Below are 14,428 nucleotides of genomic sequence, written 5' to 3'. Positions count from 1 at the left end.
GAATAGATCAGCAGGGTTTCCTGCTCATGGCAGATTGTTATTCAGGTCATGCCAGCTGAGATCAAAGGTTGCAGAGCCAATATGTTCTTACTGCAGTGTGTTCATTCCAGTTTCTGGTGTACGGGATTCTCTGTCTTTGGGCTTCCTTGAAAATGTGGATATTTAAGAAGCATTATGTGGTTGTGCTTAGTAAAGGACGAAGAAATTGTGGTGTGGGTGTGTTAAGTACCTGCTGCACTCCTGGTTATGAACAGTTTAGGATGGTAGTGAAATGTACCTGAGCTTCTTAGTGTTGAAGTAAATTAACTGATTAGCTAAGCACTACTGAGATAGGCTAACATGTATTGTACACATAGAAAGCGTGTCAGAGAGCATGGGACTTAACCTAGATTTAACACGCAGGGGTTACAAATTTGAAATACAGTAACAGAGAAAACACACCACGAGCAGAATCCTGTATGGGATGAATTGCATTCCATTGCAAGCTAGTTTCAAATGAGAGAACCTATTATAACCGCATTGTACTGTATTATTCCTAATGCACTGAATTAGGGCATAGTGCTGCATGCTGGCATTAAAGCTAGAATTATGCACACATTTAGTCTTTTATTCAGCAATAAAATTTGGAGATTGTTCTCCAAAAAATGTCCCACATCAGCCCTGGTTAGCAGTACAGTTCTGCTATAGATTAAACATGTGGTAGGTGTACAGTAAAGGAGCCTTTGTGCTTTTTCTCTCTCAGGTGCTATTTTGCTTCAGGCTTTATCAAAGCATGTTTCTGTTGCTGATAAGCAAACCACAGCAAAAGCTAACAGCTGCCTTGGGACACTGTAGCTACATTAGCCATAGCAGATTTCCAACCTTTACAGATGCTAATGCTCTGCCTCAAGGGAATAAGCCAAGAAGCTGACAACTGTACACAACTGAGGAAAGGAAATAATACGCTGCATGACATGATATGCATGAAGTGCAGGGCAGTGGTTTGCGTTAGCTTCTTTAATAGGGCTACCTTGTATTTCTGGTCTAGGGAAACAAAACAATTCAGTTTGAATCTGATTGTCTCTAAGAGTAGCTGTGTATATGGACCTAAACTAATAAGCTACTTAGCACAAGAAACCTAATAACAACCATGACATAATTATGTGCAGCAAAACACTAATGTGTGAAACAACAGACAAGCACATGGTGTAGCTCATGTAGCTATCGGCTCCCTAATTGTCTGTGTTAGCCTCTGTTGAGCAGCTGGAGGGACACAGTGTCACATATGATGGAAAAACAAAGCACTGACCCTTGGAACCCCAGCTGGAGTTACTCCGTAACATTCTCCATCCATGGAAAGAAATATCAGATTGCAGCTGACCTCAGTCCTGCTGCTCGAAATCCCAATGCCGCCATAAGAGGCTTTACTACAGGCTAGAGGCGGGTGAATAGGGATAATTTAATGAAACATTAGACAAGTGCACTCCACAGTCCTTTAACAAATTGCTTCTCTGACTGCCAAGCTTGGCTCAATTTGGGTTGCCTGAAGGAAGAGCCGAGTTAAAAGAGCAAAGAAAAGAGAAGAATGAGCAGTTATTCACCTGCAGCATTTGGGGGGGGGGGGGATATGATGGTTCCTCAAAACAATTGAAATATTGGAGATGAAGCTGTGCTGTCATGCCGCCCTTAGAAAGACTACTAGTGGATTTCAGAATTTTCTGCAGGATGGATTAAGTGTGATGGCAGGCTGTTGACTTCTGACCAGGAAAAGCAGAAGGCAGCACTTTCCCCGATCCACAGCCACCTATGGGCATAAACAGGTGGCTGCCGGGGTACTGGCAACGCTTATTGCCAGGGTAGGCGAGTAAACAGTGGCCTTGTTAAGATGCTGGCACAGCCCAGGAAAGCATTTTTTGTGGTGTCACAAAGTGGATTCACCGCCCATGGCTTCTTTGCGCTACATATTATTCTTAAGCTTAGGATTTAAAGGTAGCCCCTGAGTAAAGCCTTGAATTAGCTTAATGGGAAGGATCAGGCACGTGACTCAAACCTCACGTGCAGAGATAGTCACAAACAGCCATCTAAAACCAATATGATGATTGATTTTGTTTTGCTGGGAGAATGAATTATGCCCATGCATGTGTCTCTGTATTTCGGGTGGATTTGGAAGTGTGTGCGAGGCATATGGATCCCTGATGTCTCAATAATGAGGGCAGAGAAAGGCTCACAGACATAAAAATGTTTTTTGGCTGTACTCTTTTCTTGTGGGTGCATACGCTTTAAGATGTAACATTGTTCATCACATTGTTAGACTCTCCCACATACATTTATGTAAAGACACACAAACCCAAGACTGCCAAAGGGAAATGAAGAAACACTTTTTTATTGGTTGGGTTTCGCTTCACAGCATTGCATTCATCAAGCTAACATAAGCAAAGAGTGAAGTTTAAAACTGCTGCTGTTTTGCTTATGCTTAAGCAAATATGTATCTGGAAATGTTTTGGTCTAGCCTGACTACATTTTTTCAGGGTTTTTAAAGGAAAAATCAAGAAAATGCTATTAAACCATTTATTACCAAGTTTTTCTGGTAATTTACATTGTATAATAATTGTTGGCATCAAGATCAAAGATCATGCTTTTTTCATTGAACCTGTTTGAAAGACTTTCATTTATGCACAGAGCTGCTAGAGGTTACTTTGCTTCAAACATAACGACGGGTCAAACAAAAGATTGCAGAAAACAACAAAGAGGAGGACAGTTTCATTGAAAGAACAAATGAAAGCCGAGTACAGATTCATTGGACAGTATTGTTTGGTTCAAGATTCCCTGTAATTTAAAGTTTTATTAGTAGTGTGCAGACCATTTTCCTTTAAATGACATAATAAGTAATACAGCTACATTAACAGGTTTGTAATCTGGGTGACATGATCCCTTTTCAACCAACCTTTATCATAGTAAAGCTCATTCATTTGAAATGAAATGCAGTAAACAGTACGAAGAACTATAATCAGATCACTCAAGATATTTTCTTAATACTTTGCATTAATTCAAAGTATTTTGTGTTACCATGCAATACAGTGTATTCCTCTAATCCATAGAAAGCCGAATTAGAAATATGCAGCAGATGCTGTTTCTGCCAAAGCTCATTGAGACGTACTTTGACACATCAGCTTACACTGGATGTAACACCAGCTAATGCAGGGTTTGTGCGTGTGCAGCGAACTGGCATTGTTGAGTGTTAGATTAATGCTGTGCTGCTGTGTATTGTCTAGGAAGTTAATACTGAAGTTTTTTACATGGTATGTTCTCCAGATTAAATTCTTTATTTTTTTTAAATAGAAGGTGATAGCATAATAATAAGAATAAGAATAAGAATAATAAGAATAATAAGAAGAAACAATGAATTAAATATTGTCAAATTTTATACTGTTAGTATTCAGCTGGCAGCTACTACAGTTTTCAGCATTTAGTTGACTAAATGCTGAATTTCTGTGAAACTAAGCCTAAATAAAGGCAGAGGAAAAGGAGCAGCAAGCTGCTGTATCCATAGTATCATATATTCAGCTGATGCTGTGAGCTATAGGCACATCTATAGCTTCAATCATAAAAGCTTGTGAAAGAAGTAAAAAGAGTGCATTCATCATGTAAGGTGTCACTTTTTCCTTGTCTCTCATTACTGTCGTATCTCTAGTATGTTTCTAGTTGTTTATCTTATGTCAGTGTGCTGTTCAGTGTGCTGTAACTGGATTGGGCAAAGAAGGATAACTGCTGCATTTTTGCCACAGCACAATTGATAGTCAGAAGTTGCCAATGAAATAAACCGATGGCACCGTATCACTTAATCTCAGCAGTATTATGGGAAACCACATCATGCTGATATAAGCTGTCACATATGATAAAATTTACAGCATATATTTCACAACAGAGCTCTGCTGTCATGCACATTTATTTAAATATTTACATATTTATTCTGAGTGGTCCCTTATTGTGTGATATCAGAAATGCTAACTGAATCTAATCGCTGATTTGGATGACATAGCTGCCATTCTAGGTTGCAAAGAAAACTGTGAGGTGTTTTTCTGTGCAGTGAAGCCATTTAAATGGGTTCTTTGACCTCAGCTCACAGTCATCCTGAAAAAATCGGTTCCTTTCCTTTTCACGCTCTTTATTTTGCAGTGGTTTTTTCCACTGTGCATTGTGACTGGAGTTTCTTGTGACTCCTTATTCTGTGTCATTTCATGGCAGCAATAGATCACAGAAGAGAAGGAAACAACTGGGCTGATTTTTGTTTACCCAACACAAGACATTTGTATTTCCTCTTCAGTGAAAGAGGGAGAGCTGGGTGAGGAAAGGTTCTCGTTTGTAATAGACTCTGACCCATAAGGACACCACCACTAGCATTAAGGAAAGACTTGGCTATTGGTCCAGATCAAGAATTGCAAATCAAGTTCTTTCCAGCCTTAAGCTTATGACACGACATGCCAAAATATCTCAGCTTAGACTTATAATAAGAAAAAAATCTCAGTAAAGGCATTAGGAAAAGCTTGCATCCCTGAGATCTGTCTGTACACTCATAAGCACTTTGCACAGATCTGTGGTATGCAGGATCTAAATGAGTCCACAGGCTTTTTCTCAGGTAATGCTGACAAGCAGAACAATCACATTAAACTCTGCATGCGTCATTAAAATATCCATTGCTGGCTCTGTAGACAAGTATTAAGATCTCTCTATGGCAGGAGTTTGGGAAATTTACCTTTGATCAGGAAATATCCAGAAAGGCAGTACATAAGTAGGATTCATGCTTAATAATCAAAAGGGGCAGCGGTCTGTTTCTATTTCATTTTAAATCTTTGCTTTAGATTTTTTTTCCTTGTTCTTTTCATTTTTGAGGGATTAAACCTTTCACAGATGTTTTACCATGTCCAGTCACAGTCTTGGAAGGTTGCCCATTGTAGCAGCTTTGTTTCAGCGCATTCACAGATATATTTCGACGTCAGAGGCCGGGATTAGTTTCTTTACACATGAGGGCAGAATGTCGCAGCCACAGTGTGGTCTGTTAGATTGTGTTAGATTATAACGTCACAGTGAGCAGAACGAGAAAATATAAACTGTAAAAATGACTGCCGTGTTCTCGAGCATTGAGCTGGACCCAGTGCATGCTGGTTTATTAAGACTATAACTTGCTAGCATTTAGCAAATTGACTGTGGAAGCCTTAGTAGGCTTTAAAGTACTAATGAGATCATCCAACAGTGCCTTAAGAACACCTCCACCCGCTGCAGGATGTAACAAGTAATTAGCTTTCCATATGAAATATTAACATGCATTTTTTTTTCTTGTAGGTCTCCTCATTTACCCAAAAAGCAGGAGAGCACTACATTAGTGTGACCAAGATCTTTATCTTTAAACCTCCATCCTCATTTGTACAATTTATTTTATCAAGTTCTTCAAGCTGTAGTGATATAAAAGATATTTGGCTTAGAAATGCAGAGATGTGTTTGAAGTGTATTAAGCATTACATCACAACTGGTCTATAAGGTCTATAAGCTATATGGTTAATAATTCTAAATAAAAGAATAAGGTTAAATATCAAAGAGGCAAACTGCAATTAGGAGATATGCTCTGACGCAAAATAACCAAAGTTTATAAAGTGCAACTTAAAAGTTTATTAATAACCTAAATGTGTGAGGAGAAAAAGAATTGTGGCATTGCTTTGTGGCATTCTTAGCCAACTTTTTTCCTAATAAAGTTGAAGAACTATCTCCTAAAAAGAAGTGGCTCCAAAAAGGTAGTTCAATGACAGAGCAATAGACTGGAAAATATGATATATATTCCTGTTCTCAACTCTTCCTCATTTAAGCCTTCTTGTTCCAGTAGTCCACTTCTATTCAGTGTATACAAGATCACAGGACCCTAAAAGCTTTCATCAGGAACTCAATGAGACGTGGCAAACAATACCAAATGCCAGCTTTAAGCTAATTGTACAATTTACCATCAAGTGCGGGATCTACCAAGGAAAGGCCCTGTCCCCGTTGCAGAGGGAGTGGCTGGCATCCAGAAATCCTACCAGTGGCTGGACAAAGGTGGACTGAAAGACAGCGCAGAGGCACTAATCATGGCAGCACAGGAACAAGCTCTTAGCACAAGATTGATAGAGGCTGGGGTCTATCACACCAGGCAAGACCCTGGGTGCAGGCTGTGTAAAGATGCCCCTGAGACAATCCAGCACATAACAGCAGGGTACAAGATGATAGCAGGCAAGGCATACATGGAACGCCATAACCAAGTGGCTGACATAGTGTACAGGCACATCAAAATGGGAGATGTCTAGGGTAGTTGAGAATGACCAAACTAAGATCCCGTGGAACTTCCAGATACAGACAGATAAACTGGTGATGGCCATTAAACCGGACATAGTAGTGGTGGACAAGTAGAGGAAGACGTCTGTAGTGATAGATGTAGCTATACCGACTGATAGCGACATCAGGAAGAAGGAACACGAGAAGCTTAAGAAATACGAAAGGCTGAGAAAAGAACTCAAGAAAATGTGGGTGTGGGTGAAGGCAATAGTGGAGGGAGGAAGACGACAAAGCGGACAAAAAAAAGATCTGAGATCTCTGTCCAGTAGAAAGCAGTCGCAGGAAAAGCAAAGACACAGTGTATGACCTTCAAGCTCTGGTAGACGACCCGAATTGAAGGATAAAGACCGCCTCTCACAGCGAGAGGAGAATTTTTATATATTATAATATATTAAAAAGCTTCCTCTCGCAGTGACAGATTTCTGCCCATAAGCACATGTCATAAAAATGGACCGAGGTTTAAATTTAAACTCGTGGTGTTTTTTTTTTCTTTCTTTAAAAAAAAAACCCCGAAATAAATATTATTATTTTTAGGTTGAAACCATTAGGCTAAAGTTAGTTTTAAGGTTTAAAACAGTCAAGCTAAGGTTAAAGGTGGAAAAGTTAAGCTAACAGTACAGAAATGTTAGAAAGATGAACCAAATGGCAAACAGAACAAACCTACTATGATTTAAAGCTAACAGGCTGTGTTTGTGTTTTGAGTGTTAGTCATTTTCTACTGCATTCATCATTTAGATGTTTGTGAACTTTATATCTAATTACAGGCAGAGTGTTTATGTTAAAATTAATGCACTGAAGTAGTTATTCAGTCTGTTTGGGAGTGTCTTCTGACAACTGGGATGATTTTTTGTGTTCAGATAGATATGGATTTAAATATTAGAGCATTAACCCGACAACTCTAAAGGTTTCAGCCAAAGATTTACAGTTTCCACTCAGAGTCAATACGTGGTGTTTATGCGGCTCGCTGGATATCTGCTGGACAATGATACATTATAGTGACTTTAGAAGGGCACTTGAAGAAATGAGACTTCAAAGAAGCAACTGAGATAGCAGCTGCCCAATCAGATCTCACTTTGGCAGGATAATAGCATTCAGGTCCCTGGAGGCAGAAATGAGGATGTGTCATAAATTATGAATTTCCATGAGAACAGATATGGATGGTGGTGTCATGCAATAATTGGCACAGCACTTAGCTCCAAGAGAAGCTGGCTGGTGGCTGAGTGATGTACGCCGCGGGCACCTGCCTGGAAAACATGTTGAAGTGATTTGCAAAGTCAGCATGTCGCAAAGAAGCGTCCTTTATTACCATGTTGACCCAAGGCTGTATGATGGGGCCACACAGTAGGGAACAACAGTAGGTTCAAGGTTAGAAGAAAACTGTGCCTATGGTGTGAACCTGGAATTGAAACTATACCCACACATCTTACCCAGCAGTGCAACTCTAAGTTCAGGCATGACGTAGTCAGGTAAAATGAGAAAAGTGATAAGCTAAAATGTACGTGTGTGTGTGAGTTTTAAATAATAAACCACACTGATTTCCAGTCAATGATAAGCGATCAGTAAACACTATCTTCATTAGAAAGATCTAAGCTATACCAAAACAACTTCACATTTTTCAGCAAAGAAACAATGCAGTGCATAACAAAGCATTTCAAAACACGCGTTCTTTAATTATATGCAGTCTTTGCAGATGGAAAGTTTGTGTGAAGGAAGGGGAAAATGGTAAAGCAATGTACAAGCTTACAAAGCATAAGAAGAACCCAAACTGTACTTCTACGTACATAAAATCAGATCTCCCTCTGATTCTGCAACGACAAAATACCAGCATAAACTAGTAAAAAACACAAGTATATGCCGACCCCAGCCAAGTAGTCAAAGGTTGCTACAGCTGGCAAGACTTTTCTGTGAAGTGTTCCTTGACCTGGATTTCACCAACTTTGCTGTCAGTGTGTTAGAGCGCTCAAACACTAATAGAAAGACCTTGTTTCCTCATTAGGATAGAGATCTGTGCCAGTGTTTGGAGCAGTAGTCTAAATTTAACTGGTAATTATGTAACATCTCAGGGTGTGTTGTGGAGTAACACAAGTATTATTACTTCAAAGACTAAATAAGCAACATGACCCATAAATTTAAAAAAAGGAATGGATAATGTGGAATGCATTACTTTTTGAGTAATCCACAACAAACCTTATTATTAGACCAGTTGAACTGTTTTTAATTGATAGCTCAAGTAAAAACACTTTAAGGCAGCCACTATGCAAAGATCGTAGAGAGGTCCAGTCTTAGGTCAATGTCTTAATAAAACTTAAAGAGGTAGTTTAAACACAGTTCACATTTTACAGGTATCTGATTTTCTTATGAATTAATTTTGATAGACTGTGTGTGCTTAGATCCTGATCTGATCATTATTAGAGCCACTCTTTAAAGATTAGAAAGGTGAGCCTCATGATCGCAGCAGTTGTGTTGGGAACATTGATTTTTAAAATTGTGATGACGCTATGCTTATTTTATGCATTTCCCCCCTAAAATGTAACAAATAAATTGTCTAAAAACAAAACACCAGTCATAAAGAAATCTTGGCATGTATCTTACTAGATATAATAAATCCAGAAACAAGCAGCAAATATAGAGGCAGGTTTCAAAATTATGCTGGCCCCCAAAACAACAGAGCAAACTCCAGACCTTGGCTATAGGTTTCTAGGGCCACTCGTCTCTCTTCTTCTAAATAAACAGGATTAGAAGCCACACAAATGTCCAAGATCAGTGCCATTTCTCATTCCATCCTGCTCCCTGTCTCTCCGCATTGTTTTCCTGCAGGTGAAAAAGTGAACGGATGAGGTGGAGGACACACACATGCACGCACGCACGCACACACACACAGACACACACACACACAGACAAGCACACACACAAACGTCACCTTGCAACATTCATCCGTGGGAGGAAGAGAACAACTTTGGATTGTTTGTTGCCCGCGGGAGGAATTCAAGGTCAGTGCATAGTGCGTTCACACACGAACTCACAGAGTCTGACTTGAGAACAAATAAACAGAAGGACAGTCTTCCTTTCTGTTGCTGCTTGACTATAATCATAAGCTTAATAGATAAATAATAGAGTTTTATATCGGTATTTATTGACAGTTCATTTCATCCTTGCATTCTTTCACCAGTTTTTTTTTTTTAATCCTTTTCACGTAAGCTTCCATCTTTGGTCATCCCTTTTTAACCCCCCCCCCCAGACACACACACACACACACACACTTCCTTCCTTCCTTTTCTTGATCTTGCAAGTCTTACTTCCCTCTTTCTTTTTTCTCTCTTCATTTCTTACTTCCTTACTCATCTCTGCTTGGCTCTGAATTTTATCCCCTCCTTCCTCTCTCATTTATTTTAATCCCCGCTTTCTTTTTCATTTTGCTTCTGCTGTCCTTCCTTCTGTCCTTTATCCCCCCTTAACATTTCTTATATCTAAAGAAAACCACAAATCAACACACCAAACAAACATTAGGCTGTCCAAGGATTTTTTTTCCCTATGAAGTCCACATACTGGGAAGAATTTGGATTTTAATTGCTTCCCCATAGATCCCTGCCTCACCAAGGAACTGGGTTAATTGCATAAGAAGACAGAGGCATTTTAATTGAATGCTGCCAGCCACAGTAACTCCAGCAAAGCCGTGTCGCAGGTTATTTAGCTACAGCTATGGAAATAAAGATGATATCCAGCTGTTTTCTGGGAATGACGACGCCAGTTTCAAAAAGCTTTTAAAGTGTCATTCCTGCAAAGACATCCTGACAGGATCTTGTTTACTGTGTCTATTTAGCAGTTCAATGTTGTAAGTGAGCTACACCTACAAAGGTTGCTTTAAGGTTAAATATAGTACAAAAACTTTACTTACTACTAAGTTTTCAAAGCCTTCACTTCATCTCAATCTAACATTGCTTCCTCTAACCGATTCCCATGGGGGAAGGGATTTGATATCCCTAAGCAGCAATGTATGAATCTATCCACTTCAAATTAACATGGTGTTTTTGCCAGGGTCTTAAGGGTGGATTGAAGTGAAATAAGATTAGTTCATCATGCTCATCTATTTGTTATAATCATGCCCCAAAAGTGTTGAAAACAAGCAAGCACTAAGGTTTCATGTCGACCACACAGTGGCATTAGTTGTGCACTTATTAGTTAACTTATAGTCCTCAGGCTGATCTCACAGCTGCATTATTAACCAAGAAACTGTTAAATGTCAGGATGATAAACTAATGCACTCAATGTGTGGAGGTCAAACGTTTTTATTCCCATTTTATTCCCAATTATATTGTGGGATTTTAGACAGTCATTAGTAAGAACAGACAAGGATTTCACACAATACCTGATCATCCCTCCTCAGCCCCTCAGTTTATATCTAGCCTTCTTTCTCCCTCCTTCTTTCTTTTCCTTGAATTTCCCTCCCCTGCCTTGTTCTTTCTTCTTTCGGCCTTCTCTGCTTGATTCTGTTTTATCAAGCTCTACTTCCTTTAGTTCTCTTATTCCTTGATTCCCTGATTGGTTTTATTGTTCCCTTCCTCACCCCCTGATTATTTTTTCTGCTCCCAGCCTCCCTCCTGTCATTTCTTCCTTATTTTTATTTTACTTCCTATATTCAAAAGACCTAAATTTGAATCAAAACTACTTCTAGATGCTAATAGAGGCTTGGAATAAATATCATGTACTGTATGTATACAAATTATAACAGGGTCAAATATACGCAGAACGCAGTCAGCTCTGCATGTGGCACTGGGCAAAACAACAGATTGATTTCATTAAATGAGTCTTGTGTAAATGCACTCTCCTATATTAGTACCTAATACAGAAATGGTATGGTGCAACTAAAAAAAGAGGCAGATTTAAATCAGCGAATTACAAAGTATGCAGTTGTCTGTTTTATCAAATAGGTTAAGTCTTTCAGTTTAACCAGTCTGTAGGATGGAGAATATCAGAACAGTTTGCTTTAAAAAAAAAAAAATAACTGAAGTGAGTCAGTTTCTGAACACTGTGTCATTCATTCATCTACTCACGCCATCTGCCCAGTCTGACTAACAAAAGAAGGTCTGGATCTGCCACATGTTTTTTATTGACATTACAAAAGAAAATGATGTGGAAAAAATGTGTGTAAATTGCTACATCTGACATACTCTACATCTATAATTAGACTACAGACATTTGAATGATCAAGAGTGAAAACTGCTTTGATATTGTTTATTTTTCTTGTAAAGTCAAGCCTTTCCTTTGTGACTTTTAAGGGTTCAAAGCTTTTCCCTTCTGCCTTTTTTTAAGTTTCTTCCTTACTCATCAGTCTGACATTGAATCTTTTGTCAGTTTCATATTTTTGTTCTCCCCATAATTTTCTCAGTTTCTACCTTACTTCTTGGTAACTGTAGACAGCTGTCATGGATTCAATGATACCTTTAGATGAGGTTAGGGCCATACACTAACAAACTCCTTCTGACCGATACCTTCCACAGAATCTGTGTAAAATATTCCAACAAGTTACGTCACTAGCTGAGGAAAATAATACCTGTTTTATAGGTTTAGAATCTCAGGGCACTGTGAAGGACAAGGAGGGTCAGCCGGAAACAAAGGGAGACTGTAAATTGTGTTTCGCTGCCAGGGAACATTATGGTGAGCCTATAGTTTGACAACACTAGTTTTAGACCTTATAGGAAGTTTACAGAGTTGTTTACACACATATGTAATCGGCACCTACACTAATGGACAAATAAAGCAGGGTTCTGTGTTGTGCAGCATACAAACTGCTGATATTCTTCACTGATTTGAATCGGTGTTGAGCTACAGTCACTGTAAAACATGGAAAATTTTAACCAGCAACCATTGCTCATTAACTTAAACTCTTTAACCTCCTACTGTATTTCAATAAGAAGAGATCCTTAGAGGGAATTTAACATGATTTATTGATATACTGAATTCAATTATGCTATTTGGCGATTAGATTCCAATGGACATCATAGCAGTGGCAGGAATTAGGGCCGGATGAGTGACTTGCATTAGTTGGGGATGGAGACAAGGTGGGTCGCATGGTTGAGTCTACAAGGAAGAATGAAATATGAGCAGTGCAATTTAAAGAACCTAGAGTGGAGGCTGATTGGCTTTAAGAAAGTGGGCAGAAAGATGATTACCCCCAAGCACATTTGAACCCCAATGTCCAATTTGTTTGAGGAGTGTTGCTGTGTTCCACGCTCAGGCATGATTAAGCATGGCAATGAAAGAGGTGGGCCGATTGTGACTCAGTTGGACCTGAGCATAGTGTGTAGTGTGATCGTTAAGTCCCCCTCATCACTTAACTCCAGCAGTTCCTCAACAGCAGCTAATATTATAAAAATCACTGTGTTAGACAATTAAATTAGGAGACTCTTCATCCTGCCCTTCTTGCAGCATGCGACAAGATGTAATAGGTGTTAATCACTACACGAATTAGAAATCTATACAAAAACTTCAGTGCAACAATGGTAAATAAGACAGAATATCACTAATGTTAGCCAATCAGTGTTCTGGAACTCATTGGGTGAATGGAAATAGTCATTCTGTCCCATTATTCCAGTCTAATTGATATGTTAAAAGTCAATCAGCTCTTTCCATAGTGCACCTACCAGAGGTGTGGACTCGAGTCACATGACTTGGACTCGAGTCAGACTCGAGTCATTAATTTTATGACTTTAGACGTGACTTGAAAAAACGTTCTAAGACTTGTGACTTGACTTGGACTTTTACACCAGTGACCTGGGACTTGAATTGGACTTGAACCGGTTTACTTGAAAAGACTTGATATTTTACCCCAAATATAAAATTTAACATGCATATTATATAGAGATTGAAAATGTGACGTCATTCACGGGTAGAACCGCAAAGGATTCTGGGAACTCGTGGCAAGCGGTACTAGCGCACGCAGGCTTTAAATTAAAATCAGTTATACAGCGATAAAAAGAAACACAAAAATGTCAAGAAGCCGTTGTATTATTAACTGCAATAGCCGGTCGCATGACAGCCACGGGAAGCCGACGGGTAAAGAGATCGGTTGTTATCGGATTACGTCGTTGAAGAGAAATTGTTCAAGCCATGTTTCCGAAGTAACAAAGACGCGACGGATGGCCTGGATTGCAGCCATTCAAAGATCAAATATAACATCCCAGAACACTCCGGCTCACAGGTTAGTCTGCTCCAAGCATTTACACGAAGGTCAGTATTTTTTAGTAGTTAATACGTCATTTTCATAACATAATTAGTGATATAGGTTACAAGCAAGTCTGGCGCTGAACAGAAATTGTCGCGCTATGCTCCTTTATTTATTGTGCATAAATAGTGAATTGTCCTGACACAATATTGCGTTTCGCTTCTGTTATTATGGTACATTGACAAAAACATATACTTTTATTCACAGGATAAAACAGGTTTTTGTATCACTAATTGCCCAGTACGATTACAGCATACAATATTGTTGTCACTGCTACATTTCTGTGATGCTACCAGAAATTATTTCCACTACTAATTAATTACCGTTGAGCTCAAAGGTCCTATTAATAAACGGTTAAGGAATGTGTATTTATGACGACGATTTGTGAGACTGGTAAACTTATGATACGTATGATGGTCTTTCGTTCTACACGGTGCAGTTCAAGGTCCTGTACCCATCCGTCGGTAAACTGTACCTGGGCTTGTTGCAGTGACCTGAAGTTACTAAACTTCATGAGTGTATGCACTCACTCCAAGAACCGTATGATTATAAATATGCATATATGCTAAGATGAGATGGCTGACTTCATCTAACTAGCAAATGTTGTCCAGGCTACGTTGGTGATACAGTTTTTTTTAATGTGTATATTTTTGTCATGCGATTTTAAAGCCGGTCCTACAACCGCATCCAAGAATAACATGCAGCTTATCTCAGAACTGTCGGTGAAAATTATTCTTGGAGCTAGGTTTAATTGAGCTGCATTTTATAGAGGTGCAATTTCACAATTTGTGTATATTTTCTAAGTTCACTATTTTGTCATGTGTTGAGAAAAACACAGATTTTAAAATTACATGGTCTAATATTTACATT

The 14,428-nt window shown here is 39.0% G+C and overlaps 1 protein-coding gene across 8 annotated transcripts in view; it reads left to right on the top strand.

Annotated features, from left to right (window-relative positions):
* LOC113012449 (leucine-rich repeat and fibronectin type-III domain-containing protein 2) overlaps nucleotides 1-14,428 on the top strand; it is a 137,516-nt gene that overhangs the window by 38,138 nt on the left and 84,950 nt on the right. For 2 of the 8 annotated variants that reach the window (XM_026152667.1, XM_026152664.1), the window contains one exon: nucleotides 9,154-9,326. The exons of 5 other annotated variants lie outside the window; for them this stretch is intronic. The gene's annotated coding sequence lies outside the window, so the exon portion shown is untranslated. Of the gene's footprint in view, nucleotides 1-6,843; nucleotides 9,327-14,428 lie in introns of those variants that run through there. One more of the 8 variants, XM_026152665.1, reaches the window with a different exon arrangement.

This window comes from Astatotilapia calliptera, chromosome 19, assembly GCF_900246225.1.
Source record: "Astatotilapia calliptera chromosome 19, fAstCal1.2, whole genome shotgun sequence".
NCBI lineage: Eukaryota > Metazoa > Chordata > Actinopteri > Cichliformes > Cichlidae > Astatotilapia > Astatotilapia calliptera.
The sequence above is the reverse complement of the archived record's forward strand: the minus strand, read 5'-3'. Positions and strand labels throughout refer to the sequence as shown.